This window comes from Hibiscus syriacus, unplaced genomic scaffold (assembly GCF_006381635.1).
Source record: "Hibiscus syriacus cultivar Baekdansim isolate YM2019G1 unplaced genomic scaffold, ASM638163v2 tig00014773_pilon, whole genome shotgun sequence".
Taxonomy (NCBI): domain Eukaryota; kingdom Viridiplantae; phylum Streptophyta; class Magnoliopsida; order Malvales; family Malvaceae; genus Hibiscus; species Hibiscus syriacus.
In genome coordinates, this window is record NW_024062337.1 from 149868 (window position 1) to 166333 (window position 16466).

The window sequence follows — 16466 nt, forward strand, 5'->3', positions numbered from 1 at the left end:
ACACACATAACAGAAGTAAAAACGCAGAGAAAAACATGAAGATGAGAAATGGAGAATACCCTTGATAAGTCTTTGATTGCTTCAAACTTTCAATGTTTTACAAATTTGTTGTTCTGTTCTCTCCAAAAACCGAAATGGGAGCCGTTTTTCTCCTTTTTTTCTTTTTCGTTGGTTTTCTTTTCCCTGTCTTTTTTTCTTTTTGATTGTGTTCCTTTGATTTATTCCTCTGGTGGTTAATTCCCAAAAACTGAACCCTTTACCGTTTTTCCTTACCCCAGTATCGTGCTCCTTAACTACCAATAATGGCTCTCACTTTTTGTTAACTGCCTTCTCACGTTTATTTCTGGTTTTAACTCCCCAGAACTACTTTCATTTGAAAATGGTAAAGGCCCCAGACAAATTAAACATCTACAGCTGCCCCTCTTTGCTCATTGTTGTATAACAAGAATAGGGCAAAGATCAAAAGATGATCGAATTTGTCTGGTCATGAAAACGTTACGTCAGGATAAATGAGACTTGAAACATCTTCAAATGACGAGCCTGCTCCCTATTCCTTCAGGAAGTATAAGACTCGAACAATCTTCATAAAATGTGTCTGCTCTCTATTCATTCAGAGAGTATAAGACTTGAATAATCTTCAATAAAACGGGTTCGCTCTCTATTCCTTCAGAGAGTATAGAACTCGAAAAATCTTCAATAAACAGGTCCGCTCCCTATTCTTTCAGAGAGTATAGGACTCAATCTTTAACAAACGTGTTCGCTCCCTATCCGTTCAGGGAGTATAGAACTCGATCTTCAATAAAACGGGTCCGCTCTCTATTCCTTCAGAGAGTATAGAACTCGAAAAATCTTCAATAAACAGGTCCGCTCCCTATTCTTTCAGAGAGTACAGGACTCAATCTTCAACGAACTTGTCCGCTCCCTATTCTTTCAGAGAGTACAGGACTCAATCTTCAACGAACTTGTCCGCTCCCTATTCTTTCAGAGAGTATAGGACTCAATCTTCAACGAACTTGTCCGCTCCCTATTCATTCAGAGAGTATAGGACTCAATCTTCAACGAACTTGTCCGCTCCCTATTCATTCAGAGAGTATAGGACTCAATCTTCAACGAACTTGTCCGCTCCCTATTCATTCAGAGAGTATAGGACTCAATCTTCAACGAACTTGTCCGCTCCCTATTCATTCAGAGAGTATAAGACTCAATCTTCAACGAACGAATTTGCTTCACTACTCTTTCGTGAAGGCTTATAGATGATTTGCTTCAAAGGTCAAACCAGTTATCTTCATCTCGATGCTTTCATATCTTCAATCTTCAACTATCCCTGGGAAACCTGTAGATATTTAAGCCATTATGCGATTATGAATGTCATGATCCTACTCATGCCTAAAATGTATGCAATTATGCAATTCAATGCGTTTTCTTCTTTGAAGGAACTCTATCTCCTTTCGATCTCAATGGAACTCGGCTTCATCTTGGGCACAGAACGTTTGACCAGTTCACCCCAGTTGACAATCTCAATTCCATATCCCTCGGCTTAACATGACCTTGACTCCTTTCTTTCTTGAAACCCGCCAGTATCCATGACCAACTTCTTGATTAATGGTAACCTCATTGAGTCATCTTTTAATGGCTGAGATTTTCTTTGAATTTGAGGATTTTAGTTTCCCATGGCCACACAAGCTTACATGTTTAAACCATTGTCAACTTCAGAATACCTGCATTTTCCAAAACCTTTTGCACAATAATACAAAATGATCTCATGTACTTCAAGTTAAGCCATATGTTTTAACCTTTCAAAATAAGATGTTTGCAAAAGGGAAATTATCAAGAAAAGACATCTCTTTATTTATATAAATACAGATAATTTTAGGCAACTAAATGGCAAACTTTTAACTGGAACCAGTAAAAGAACAAAAGAGTAGGCGTCTTCAAATATCAATAATGCAAATGCTTTTGAACTGGCACGCCGTTAGAATGTCTCGAATGTAGCTTCTGTCAAAAGGATCTCCAAAATTGTGATGCTTAAGAGTATGAAGCTACTTCTAAACTCCCCAAATCTCTATCATTGGATGCCCTAAACCAGTATTGAATCTCATGTGCATTCAATTTCTCTTGGTTATTTCAATCGAGACTCATTAATCTTTAATCTCATCCCTGATCACCAACTGTCATTGTTACTATCCATATCAGGAGCTCTTTCCACTTCCAAAATTGATTCAGAACCTTCCACCATGTACGAATTCTGAATTTCAAATTCAACTCAAGTCGCCCTTTGCGGGTTTTCAACTTGAGACCTCCTTTGGTTCCAAGACGCCCTTTTCGGGTTTTCATCTTGAACCCTCCTTTTATTTCTCTTTTTTTATTTTTCTCTTTTTTCATTTTTCATTTTTTCTTTTTCCATTTTCTTCTTTTTTCGTTTTTTTTCGTTTTTCCATCATCATTTTTCTTTTTCTTTTTTCTCTTTTATTTCTTCTTTAAGCAAAATATCTCTTAACAGCGTAGGAATTCACTGGATATGGTAATTCTGATCCGTCCATTTCAGTTAGGACTAGAGCTCCCCCAGAAAAGGCCTTCTTGACAACATAAGGTCCTTCCCAATTGGGCATCCATTTTCCTCTGAAATCTTTCTGAATAGGCAAAATCCTTTTAAGCACCAAATCTCCCTCATGGAATTCTCGAAGGCGAACTTTCTTACCATGTGCCCGTATCATACGTTTTTGGTACATCTGACCATGACAAATAGCTTTCAATCTCTTTTCTTCAATCAAATTCAACTGGTCATACCTAGCTTGGACCCATTCTGCCTCATCAAGCTTTACCTCTGACAAAATCCGAAGTGAGGGAATTTCCACCTCAATAGGTAAGACAGCTTCCATCCCATAAACCAAAGAAAACGGAGTTGCCCCAGTTGAAGTCCGTACTGAAGTTCGATAAGCAAACAGAGCAAAGGGCAACTTCTCATGCCAATCTTTAGGTCTCATCATTTTCTCTATGAGCCTTTGATGTTCTTATTGGCCGCCTCTACTGCCCCATTCATCTTTGGGCGATAAGTGGTGGAATTATGATGCTTTATTTTGAACTGTTTACAGACCGAGTCCATCATCTTATTATTTAAATTCAATGCATTATCGGAGATAATCCTCTCGGGCAAACCATATCTACAAATAATCTCCTTCTTCAAAAATTTGCATATTGTAGACTGGGTAACATTTGCATAAGAAGCCGCTTCTACCCACTTGGTGAAATAATCTATGGCTACCAGAATGAAACGATGACCATTTGAAGCTTTGGGTGAAATTTGTCCAATAACATCCATGCCCCACATTGAGAATGGCCACGGAGCTGTCATTACATGCAACGGATGAGGAGGAGTATGTATCCTATCTCCATAAATCTGACATTTGTGACATTTTCGGGCATAATTGATACAGTCTGTTTCCATAGTTGACCAATAATACCCAAATCTCATAATCTGCCTAGCCATAGTATGCCCATTAGCATGGGTACCACATATTCCCTCATGCACTTCTTCAAGAATCAATTTGGCTTCTTTCGCGTCCACACATCTTAACAAGATCTGATCCAGACTTTTCTTGTATAGGGTCTCACCATCAAGCACATACCCTGATGCCATTCTTCTAATGGTTCTCTTATCATTCTCAGTGGCCTGTTCTGGATAACTCTGATACCTTATATATTGCAAGATATCATAATACCAAGGGTTTTCATCTTCTTCTTCTTCAATATTAAAACAATGGGCTGGATACTCATAAGCCTTCATTTCAATGGGCATCATATTTGAATGCTCGCTCATCTTAAATGCCGCTGCCAGTGTGGCTAAGGCATCTGCCATTTGATTCTCTTCTCTGGGGAGGTAATTGAAAGTTACTTCATCAAATTCTTCAACAAGCTCCATAACCAACTTACGGTATTCTATAAGCTTGGGATCTTTTGTCTCCCATTCTCCTCTGAGCTGGTATATTACCAAAGCTGAATCCCCATACACTTTAAGCATTTTTACTTTGCGTTCAACAGCAGCTCTAAGACCCAGAACACAAGCTTCATACTCGGCCATATTGTTTGTACAATCAAAATTAAGCCGACTGGTGAAAGGATAATGCTCTCCCTCTGGTGAGACCAAAATTGCCCCGATTCCATGTCCCAAGGCATTTGAAGCACCATCAAAGTTCAACTTCCAATATTTGCTAGTGGATGCCACTGCTTCTTCTACCGAAATAGCCATTAAATCTTCATATGGGAAATCAAAGCTCAACGACTCATATTCTTCCGAAGCCCTGCTTGCAATGAATTCCGCTATAGCACTTCCTTTAATTGCCGTCTGGTTTACATACTGGATATCAAATTCGGACAATAGGATCTGCCAACGAGCTAATCTTCCAGATAATGCAGGCACACCCATTAGATATTTCAAGGGATCAAGCTTGGATATAAGCCAAGTAGTATGATACAACATATATTGCCTAAGCCTTCGGGTAGCCCATACTAAAGAGCAACACAACTTTTCAATGGGTGAGTATCTTGTCTCACATTCAGTGAACTTCTTGCTGAGATAATAGATAGCCCTTTCTTTCTTCTCAGTTTGGTCACGTTGCCCCAGCACACACCCCATTGAATTTTCATAAACTGACAAATACAGAATCAAGGGTTTGCCTGAGATGGGTGGTGCTAAGATCGGAGTGCTCGACAAATATCTTTTCACTGCCTCAAAAGCTCTTTGACAATCCTCACTCCATTCCTCTGAGTTATTCTTGCGAAGAAGGCGGAATATGGGATCACACTTTTCCGTCAGCTGTGAAATAAACCGAGCTATATAATTCAATCTCCCCAAAAATCCTCTGACTTCTTTTTGCGTTCGTGGGGCTGGCAAGTCTTGAATAGCTTTTACTTTATCTGGGTCTATTTCAATTCCTTTTCGGCTTACTACGAAACCCAACAGCTTCCCAGATGTCACCCCAAAAGTACATTTATTTGGGTTGAGTTTTAGCTGGCATCTTTTTAGTCTTTTAAAGAGCTTTCTCAAATTCCCGATATGTTCTTCCTCTGTCTTAGCTTTGACTATCATATCATCGACATAAACTTCTATCTCTTTATGCATCATGTCGTGAAATAACGTCACCATGGCCCTTTGATATGTTGCCCCAACGTTCTTCAGTCCAAACGGCATTACTTTATAACAAAACGTTCCCCACATGGTAACGAATGTTGTTTTTTCCATATCTTCAGGGTTCATCTTAATTTGATTGTAGCCAGAGAAACCATCCATAAAAGAGAACAAAGAATTTCCAGCAGTATTATCCACTAGCGTATCTATATGTGGCAAAGGAAAATTATCCTTTGGACTAGCTCGGTTGAGATCCCTGTAGTCAACACACATTCGAACTTTCCCATCCTTCTTCGGTACTGGGACAATATTAGCTACCCATTCAGGATATTTGGCCACTTTAAGAAACCCGGCATCAAATTGTTTTTTCACTTCCTCTTTAATCTTGAGCAGCATCTCAGGTCTCATTCTTCTCAGTTTTTGCTGTACCGGTTTACATTCAGGCTTTATTGGCAATTTGTGAACAACCAACTCTGTATCTAAACCCGGCATATCTTCGTATGACCAAGCAAACACATTCTTGTATTCTTGAAGCAATTCTATCAAATCTTGTCGACCTCCAACTGACAGAGTGGTACCAATCTTTATTTCTCTCTTATCCTCATCCGTCCCCAAATTCAAACTTTCAATAGACTCTTTATGAGGTAGAATCTGCTTATCTTCATTCTCCACCATTTTCAGCAATTCAGAAGTAGTTCACATCCTTCATCATCACAATCCTCGATCTCCCCTTGACATATAGGCTTTTCGAAAACAATCTCCGGGTCAGAGTCATTAGCATTCATATTATTGATATCTGAGCTCCTGAAAAAATAATGAAAGAGAAGATATATATACATATATACATATGGGAGGATCTTTTCCCATATAAATAAATAGAAAGAAATAATACATACATATACAACAAAGAATGAATGAAATGAATGGGAAAATGTTTGCCATTTGGAATTGACAGAATGCATCTTTTATTGAAAACAAGAAAAAACAAACAGCTTAACCCTTTACATAAAATCACCTATTGCCCCAGGGTATGAACAACAGGGAGAAAGTTCCAGTGTATTACTCTGTAACAGATTTGTAAACTACAGGCAGTTCTTCCGCGGTCCAATTGTTCAACACGAAGCCCGGTGGTGCAGGATAAATGCCCATAACTCTCATTTCCTCGGATTCATCATCAGTTATACCATTAATGCCTAAATCTCCCAAGGCATTCTCAACTATCACCTCGGTGTTCCTTGAATTCCCTTGAAACATATGCCCCCCAGACATGAAAATGCTACTCAACGGCGGGAAGGTCATGGGTTCCCAGCTAAGGTCTTCACCAGCCAATCTGGCCTTTCTGATTTCTTGGCCCTTCTTAATTCCCCTCATCTTATCTCTCGAAGTTGGCTGATATCCCAAACCAAATCGATCTTTTTTAGTAATAGGGCCTATGGGATTCACCGGTCCTTGCAACTGTCGGCCTAAACCCTTTCCAACTTTTGCTCCTCTTCCAAGAGTCAATTTAAGCCCCATCTTGGTACAGTTTGACAATTGAGGCTTTGGTATCTTCCTGCCTTCGGCCACAAACGTAGCATTGACAAATTCCAACGATCTGAAAGAACACTCGACAGCTTGCTCATCAACTTCAATATACGGAGCAGTAGTAGAAACAGAAGCAATAATGTCCTCTTCAGCATGAATACATACCAACCTTCCATCAATCACAAATTTCAGTCTCTGGTGTAATGTGGACGGAACTGCACCGGCCTGATGAATCCAAGGCCTTCCCAACAAACAATTGTATGTAGGCATAATGTCCATTACAAGAAATTCCACTTCATAAGTTGCTGGACCAATATTCAGAGGAACATCAATCTTTGCCCAACACTTCTCTTTTAGTCCCATCGAAAGCTCGAACCACACTTTGACAGGTTCTCATAAGTGTACTATCTAATGGAAGCTTCTTCAGAGTCACTAAAGGCATCACATTCAAAGCTGAACCATTATCAACCAAGACCCGGGACAACACATGCCCTTTACATTTAACCGTAATATGCAACGCCTTCTGACTACCCATCATCCCAGAAGGGATTTCATCCTCAGAAAAAGATAAAAAATTATCAGCTTGTATATTGGAAACTAACCGATCCAACTTTTCAATGGGCAACTCTTTCGGAACAAAAGTCTGGTTCAAAACCTTTAACAGAGCATTCCTATGGGCCTCTGAACTCAAAAGTAATGATAAAACAGAAATACGGGCAGGCAACTTGTGTAACTGTTCCACAACACTGTACTCACTGTGTTTCAGGAACTTCAAAAATTCTACCGCTTCACTCTCGGTTACTGGTTCATTAATAACAGGCTTATCATCTTCTATCTGCACATCAACCTTTTTCCCCTTATTAACTGCAACCTTCTTCTCAGACTCTTTAGGTTGATTAAGAGAATAACACCTACCGCTTCTAGTAAAGCGTCCCACTTCATCTACTTCCTCATTCTCCTTTGTTACATCTCCCATCTGGCAATCATATCTCCAAGGCACTTGTTTATTATCCCGATATGGGAATGGAGATGGAGGTGTAATAACCACTTTCGGGGCTACCTTCTCAGCAACTCGATTTTTTGGGAGTAATAATTAGAGGACAACTGGCATTGTATACCCCTTTAGACGATCCTTCTGAAGCGCAAACTTCCGCTTCCTCTTCTTCAGCAATCTCTCTAAAGAACTCAATTTCTTTATTGTCCATCAAGTCTTGTACCAAAGATAGGAAATCAGGACATTGCTGAATACTGTGTCCTTCACTGTTATGATACTGACACACCTCTCCACTGTTAAACTGTTCACCCATCAAACTGGGCTTCAACAATCCTACCTTGACCATCTGGCACCACACCCAACTCATGGGTGATACTACATCACTAACCTTCCTTACAATTCTCTTTCATTTTTCTTCAGTAATCGCGTTAACTCCTGCCCCTGCATGACTTGGCAACGGATTCTGAGCTATATTTGGCTGCTCACTGTCACCAAAGTTGATGACATTCCTCGTTCTCAAAGCTTGGACAACCTTCTTAAAAGCAGTACAATTCTCAATGGAATGCCCAGGGTTTCCTGCATGGTACTCACACTGAGCACTAGCATCATACCATTTGGGAAAAGGAGGTTGCATTGGTGTCACGTGATACGGCGAAACCACATGTCGATCATACAAAATCTAAAACAATTCCTTATAAGTCATCGGAATTGGATCAAATTGAGGCCTCTCTCTCCTTTGGTCCCTTACCCCTTGTCTATTGTCATTTTGTGTTGATGACCCTGCTCCTTGAGGACGGGAAACAGTGATGTTATTAGAATCGTAGTGCCTCACATTACTGACTTCGTTTTCCTTTTTCCTCGTTGGTGGCCTCTTACTAGACTCTCCTCCCTCAAGCTTCCCACTCTTAACAGCCATTTCAATCATTTCTCCTGCCGTAACTACATCAGCAAAACTTCGATAAGGATTACCGATAAGATGCGAGAAAAAAGGAGCCTTTAAGGTGTTGACAAAAAGCATATTTGTTTCCTCCTCTTCCAATGGCGGGTGGACTTGCACTGCTACATCTCTCCATCTTTGAGCATATTGTCTAAAACTCTCGTTAGACTTCTTTTCCATTCCTTGCAACATCATCCTGTTTGGCCTAACATCTTTTACATGTTTGTATTGCTCAAGAAAGGACTTAGCCAAGTCTTTCCACGATTTAATATTAGCTCTACTCAGCTGGTTATACCATCGGATTGCCGAACCAGTTAAGCTTTCCTGAAAGCAGTGTATCAACAATTGATCGTCCCCTATGTATCCGGTCATCTTCCTACAAAACATTGTGATATGTGCAGAGGGGCACCTGGTACCATCAAACTTTTCAAAGTCAGGAACTTTAAACTTTGGAGGCAAGACCAGATCGGGAACTAGACTTAACTCCTTTGCGTCAAATCCATAGACACTGGTATCTTCCTTCATGGCTCTGACCTCTCTTTCTAACTGCTTCCATTTCTGTTCCAGCAGATTGTTTTGGTCCTTCTTGGCTTCTTCATCAAGGTCCGGAACTTGATGATATTGATGTTCTCCCTGATATGAACTAGATCCAGGCTGTACATTTACAGAAGCACCGACTGGATTAATGTGCACCTTCCCGACATGAACAGGGGTCACTTGAACATTCTGAGATTGTTCTGGGGTTAACCCTGGATGATGAAGTGGGTCTTCAGTTACACCTTCTGGTATAGGGCTTTTCCCATGTTCTGGATTTCTTCCTTCCAACATACTCGCAAACTTGGCAAACATCTCCTTTTGGGCATTCATCATATCTTCTTGCATTTTCTTGATATTATCTTGTAACTCTGACTGAGCCTTCTCAATTTGGGCAAGTTTGTCTTCCATAACTTTCTTCCTTGTTCTGTAGATATACTTGGGATTTTCCAGTATTACTCTGTCATAGAGTCATTTTGTTATCGCTGATATTTATTAATGAATATAAATATATGATTATGAATGAAAATGCGGTGCAAAAATTAAATGCATTAAAAATGCATATGCAAAATGCAGGGTGTTGATCCTGGAACGACTCCTTAGAACACTCTTATATTAGAACGACGTTCATTACAAAGTTGAAACATATCACAAATAAATTTGCACCATCTCTCCTATTTCTTGTACGTGTGCTAGTAACTCTACAATCTTCTGATTTTCTTCAGCCTCTGGATCCAGTTCTTCAGTCACATCAGCAGCTTCCTCAGATAGAATGACCAAATATTGAGCTATTCCCCGCGCGTGGTTTAAGTAACAAGCAATAAATCCTCTATTTGCTTAACTCTCGCCTGAGCTCGCTCCCACCGAAAACGCCACTGTATATCCCCCTCATAGGAACTATCGATAACTCACTTGCCTGCCTCTGAAAATCTTGAACCATGGCTTCAGCTCGCTCACTTGTTTTTTCAGACTTTCACCTCTCCCTGGCTCGAGCTACCTTCCTTGTTTCGGTATTGTCGTAATGCAGTCTCTAAACTTGAAATTTTCTCCTTCAACTTCTCATTTTGGGCTTGACTCTTTTGTAACCGCTGCTCTAAAGAATCATTCTCCTTTGATAAAATCTTAACTTGGTGCCTGCTTTGCTTGAGCTCTTCTTGATTATCTCCAGCTACTCTTTTGAGGCTCGCCACCTCTTGCCTCAATTCAACAGACTTACTCGAGCTAGAACCTGTCTGAGCTTTTACCATTCGCTGATAAGTTGACCGAAGATCGTCAAAGTCTAGTCGAAGTTGCTTCTCTACTTTTTCAATTCGATCTGCTCTACTCTTCTGAATGTCAATCTCCAATCCTTTTTGATACACTTCATCTTCTAGCTTCTGCAAAGTCATTCTCCATTGTCTTCGTTCTGCTTCGAAATCGCGCTTGGCTAACTCTAATGGAGATGGCACCACTCTCAACTGTTCCTCCACTGGCTGAATATTTTCAGGATTCACCATCGGGATATTGTCATTTACTCGACCGCTTCTCCACTGCTCGTACTCTTGAGACAACTCGAGATCATAGGTAAACAAATTTACGCGACGAGTTTGCTTCCAGGCCTCAGCAACCCCTTTAACTTTACCCTTATACAGATCTCCTTTGAATGCAAAATCCGACCCTACCAAGTCCCATGTGGCTGGAATGAACTGTCTTGACCCATACTGTCTGAAAACTAGTAGCGGTGCATATCCAACAGAACCCCATATACCTGGCAAAGGAACCCAATCTCGCTCTCCACATCGGTAAAGTATATCCGAAGAGGTATTCCACGAAGCTCGCCACAAATATCTCCATCTCTGATATCCTTGAAGATGACCATCCATTTTTTCTTCAGTAAAACCCCCAGGCCACTCTTTAGCAAGAAAATCCTTCAAAGGTGAAAAACCATCTAGAAATACTCGTCCTGGTGCTCTTTCAACATGTTTGAAATGACTCAGAATCCACACTAGCAGCAAAGGCGCACATCCTATAAAGCGTCCTTCTCCCTCGCGCCTACAAGAACTCAAAGACCGGAACGTCTCAGCTAGAATAGCTGGAACAGGATCCACGCGCTTGTCTAATCTTTCAAACAGGTCAACAACTGATACGTCTACATATCCTAGCACTTTTGGAAAAATAACAAGCCCATAAATCCCTAAAGCAAACAAGTCAAGCTTCTTTCTTTTATCAGGATGATGAGCAATTACTTCTTTCAGAGCAGCCCAAGAGATGCATTCACTGTCTCCCTTCTTCTTAATGTTTCTGATTACCCAATCTTCACCATTCCGGTCATCAATAGTAATTTCTTCTTAAATGAGGAGTGACTGGCAGCTTGGTATATACTCTATCCATCTGTGACCTCGAACAACGGACCAAAGCTTGATACTCCTCTATTGTTGGCGTTAGATCACTCTACAATGTGAAAACAGCTATAAGCCGGGTTCCAGAACTGTGCCAATGCTCTAAACAGACTTCGGTCAATAGAACATCCAGAAGATAAGGAATATCGCCGTACAACTGATAAAAACATCCTTATCGGCTATGTCCATCTTCCCATATCTCTTTAGCTCACTTAGATCATTCTGACCCGTTGATGTGAGTGTAACCAAATAACTCTGACACATATCCAGGCATCACGCTGTCCCATTGGTCAATTGGGACTGTTCCGACCATCTCAGAACATCTGCATTGTCCTCAACCTCTTCTGAACCGTTCGTTCCATATTAACTGGCCTTCTATGACATCGACCCCAAATCAACACCATGTAATGAATGCAATGCAAAACAGAAAAGAACAAGGCAAAAACAACAAAAGATCGGTTAGTAAGCATGAAGCAAAAAGTAATAATTTATTCAAAAATCCTACCCACATATGTTGACTACCCCATCATGCTTTATCAGATCTTACCCAACATGATATCTACCCCCCATGCTTTGTTATCCACAAAAGAATCCTAACCGCATGATATCTAATTCGCATACTTATTCAAAATAAACCTAACCGCATGATATCTAGTTCGCATGCTTGTTCGAAAAATGAAAATAAATGACTCAAAAAAGCTTTTCCTTGTGTACCCTCCTCACGGGATTCTTAAGGTTCGGGTTTGGTTTAACCTAAGTTCGGGCTCTATGTTGACTATATGCCGGGTTAGGTTCTAACGTAATAGGTTCTCGAATTGTCCTTGCCGGTGCCCCCTTGGGCTGCCGAACCCTCAATCCTGGCCCATCACAGGCTTTAGGGGATCGAGTTCAATTTCGAGGGAACACACCTCCTTATGTCCATGCGGAGGTGAATACCATCACGAGGACCATAAGGCGTGAGCTCCAGGAGCGATCCACTATCCCATGCGGAGGTGAAAACCACACGAGGGCATAGTCTCTCACTCCTACTTAAATAGGACGGAGCGGGGTTTTAGCTCATGTTATGATAATGCAGCTGTGCAGTGTGTGAGGAAAAGCGAAAAAACAAACAATAAAAACACTCAAAATCAATTCCTAAATTCACACAATTAATCTGAAATCATTAACAAACAGATCAGTACAACTATTTAATTGTCAATCAAATTATATTAAAAAAAAATTAAATACAAACAAACTTATTAAAAACCAAACAAGGGATCAAAAATCAATTAAAACGAATTTGTAATTTTCAATTGCAAAGACAATTAATTAATCGACTATCGGCTTGACTCTCTAAAAAAAAGATCCCCAGCAGAGTCGCCAAGCTGTTGAGACGATTTTTCTTAAGGGTGAAAAAAGGTGAGATTTTGAAAACCACATTAATTCTTAATTGTCTCTTTTCATTTTAAAAACATATGCGATTTAAAAGACCTCTCGTTTCGAAAATTTGAATTTCCTTTACGATCGACAAATAAGGTTCGAAGAGTCGCCACCAATCTTTGATCAGGATGTGATTGGACACCCAAAATGCGTTGTCATTTTAAATAAAATTAATTTTAATTAAAACAACAAATTGAGGTCTGCGTTACCAAAATCCGAGTTCGGGAGTCGGTTACATGTAAGGAAGGATTAGCACCCCCACAACGCCCTAAATCGGTACCTAGTCGATTAATTAACGTCTTTGCAATGAATTTTATAAATTCGAGTTTATTTTGATTCTTGATCCCATAAAGTAAAATGTAATTTAAACATTCAAACACTCAACAAATTAAATTAAAATTACCAAGTCATTTTAGAAAGATAAAGAATGTTCGATTATTTACAAATATCGAGACCAGATCTTAAAAGTTATAACAACCTTTTCTCGATGAATTTAAATAAACGAACATTTCTTTTTCTCTCGTTCCCAAATTTTAGGTGACGAGTCAATTTTTGTTTCACTTTCGGGATATACTTTCATTTTAAAATTATTAAAGCGGACCTCAATCAGTTATGACTGCCCACTTCGATAATTTTAAACTGAGAATATACCCTTAGTCCAATTATGAATACGGTCGAGTGATGCACGTGAGGCTATCATGCATATTAGCAAAATAATGTCATGCAAAAACTAGTTAAAATATGACATGCATTCAAATAAACTTCTAATCTATAAAAAAAACATATTTACGACATTAACATACATTAAAATAAACAATATATACAATAAAACATACTATTAATAACTCGACTTCACATTCAAAAATTACCATGAAGGACCATAATAAAATGAAATTAAACTAAGCATGCAAAGTAGGAATTAATCATTAAAAAAAACATGTCAAATGCCTAAATTGTCAAACAACCAAAATTACAAATTATATTTTAAAAATAAAACATAAAAACATTTCAGGACTAAAATGAAAAGCACTCATAAATATGAAGACCAAATTAAGAATGTGCAAAAGATTTGTTCAAGGACCAAAATGAAAGTTTCGTAAATTACATAACCAATGTAAAAACAGTGCAAAAAATGACCATAATATGGAACTGGACTAAAATGTAAAACGCTTAAAATTAAGAGACCATATTAAAATAACAGCAAAGCTCGAAATGCCTGATTTTGGGGACCGAAATGGAATGCGCGCATAATACCGGGTCAGAAATAGAAACTAGGAAAATATCGGATGAAACGACGGCGTTTAACATTTAGACATAACCCTAATATCTAACCCAACGAAATCTTCGCCGTTCTCTATCCCTCTCAACTGTCTAAATCTTCTTCTTCCTCACTCACAGCCCTCTCTGCTCATTTCAAGACCCATCGACTGAAGCTTGGCCATCAATCTCCAATGGCCTTTTCACTCTAAACCTATGCTAACTCCTACAGAAGAAACACCTAAGCTAACCCTCACGTATCTATTCTCTTCTTCCTCACCGAACGGCGCTCGACCGAGAGCCCTAAAGGCTCGCTCTACGCCGGCCACCACAGATCGGTGGCCGTTAAACCCTCGACTACTTTCCCAAACCAACGACAAAACAAATCCCCTCACCTAACACCCAACACCTACGCTCTATGACCTCGATTGACTTCCAAAGCAACTGATGGAACCACTGAACCAAAGCCAACAAGGACTCTAAGTTATATTCTAGCACTCAAATCGGGCCCTGGATCGAGCATGTGAGGGTCAGAATACCCGATGATCCCACTGATTCCGCACAACCCAGGTAAATATCTAAACCCCTTTCTATTCTTATGCCTTACCTATTTGGAGTACACATGCACACACATAACAGAAGTAAAAACGCAGAGAAAAACATGAAGATGAGAAATGGAGAATACCCTTGATAAGTCTTTGATTGCTTCAAACTTTCAATGTTTTACAAATTTGTGTTGTGTTCTCTCCAAAAATCGAAATGGGAGCCGTTTTTCCCTTTTTTTCTTTTTCGTTGGTTTTCTTTTCCCTGTCTTTTTTTCTTTTTGATTGTGTTCCTTTGATTTATTCCTCTGGTTTAATTCCCAAAAACTGAACCCTTTACCGTTTTTCCTTACCCCAGTATCGTGCTCCTTAACTACCAATAATGGCTCTCACTTTTTGTTAACTGCCTTCTCACGTTTATTTCTGGTTTTAACTCCCCAGAACTACTTTCATTTGAAAATGGTAAAGGCCCCAGACAAATTAAACATCTACACCATTAACATTGAACGGAAGTGTGTGCGTGACAATTAATAAAATTGGTATAATTAGGGCACGAGTCCTTGTAAAGTTACACAATCATGGCGTTGGAACCCTGCTTTGTTTTCTTCCATTTTAATCAACACTTGTGTATGATTTGTTTTCTTAGATTTTCATTTAATGTAATTTGATCCTGATTATGTTTTAAATTGTCTAATAATTTAATTTGAGCATTAACTTTAAAATCTTTTATTCTAGTCATGTTTTAAATTTATAGATTAAATCACTCGATTTTAGAATTATTCAATTTGATCACCAATATTAACTTTAATTCTTAATTAGTTCCTAATTTCAATTTAATTAATAAATTTATTTCTTCAATCAAATTGTGACACATGTAGTTCAGTGGTCATAAATGGTTGTCATTTCGTGACCCATCCTATAGTTGCATGGTCATTAATGTAGTTCACCCTTACATTTAAACACTTTAAAAAACTCATAAAATTAATGCGAGATTTGAATTTATAGATTTTAAACGGTTAAAGATAATTTCTAAACTTGATTATACTATTTGAGTATTATTTTGATAAATAATATTGTGTTATTTTCACAAAGTAGTGATAAACCTTTGACCTTTTAATAAAAAAAATACGTTAAGGGGACTTTAATCAAAATTAAATTGACTAAATTACCATAATATTTAAACAATAAAGATAAAATTGTTATTATGTGAAATTTAGATCTACCACGGAAATGGAAAAGAAAAAAATCATGAGTGGTAACTTTGTATAATTAGGTTGAAACAGTAATAATTACGTGACTAAGGTTATAATTTATAGGGTAAACTATAACACTGACCACCCAACTATAGCCTTTTTTTCATTTTGATCATCATTTTTAAATTCTTATCGATCATACCATTCAACTATTTAAATGCATTCAATCGGGCCACTAGCTGTTAACATTTAACGGAAGTCGTGACATGGTTGTTAATAAAAGCGGCATAATTACACATTCTATCCTCAATATTTATATATTCTATTAATTTGATCATAATTGTAATTTTAAATTAATGCCCAATTAGACGACGACACATGTCACAAATAGATTAGAAGATAGTTTATTAATTTTAATTATTTAATTTATTTTATTTCATGTCCAATCAGGCGGTGACATGGGAGTATTTTCACACCAAAAGGAATCAAACCAAAAACCTTTGGCACCCATGCACACGCCTAAGCCGTTGCCGATAGGAAAATCTTGCAAGGTACTATTTCTT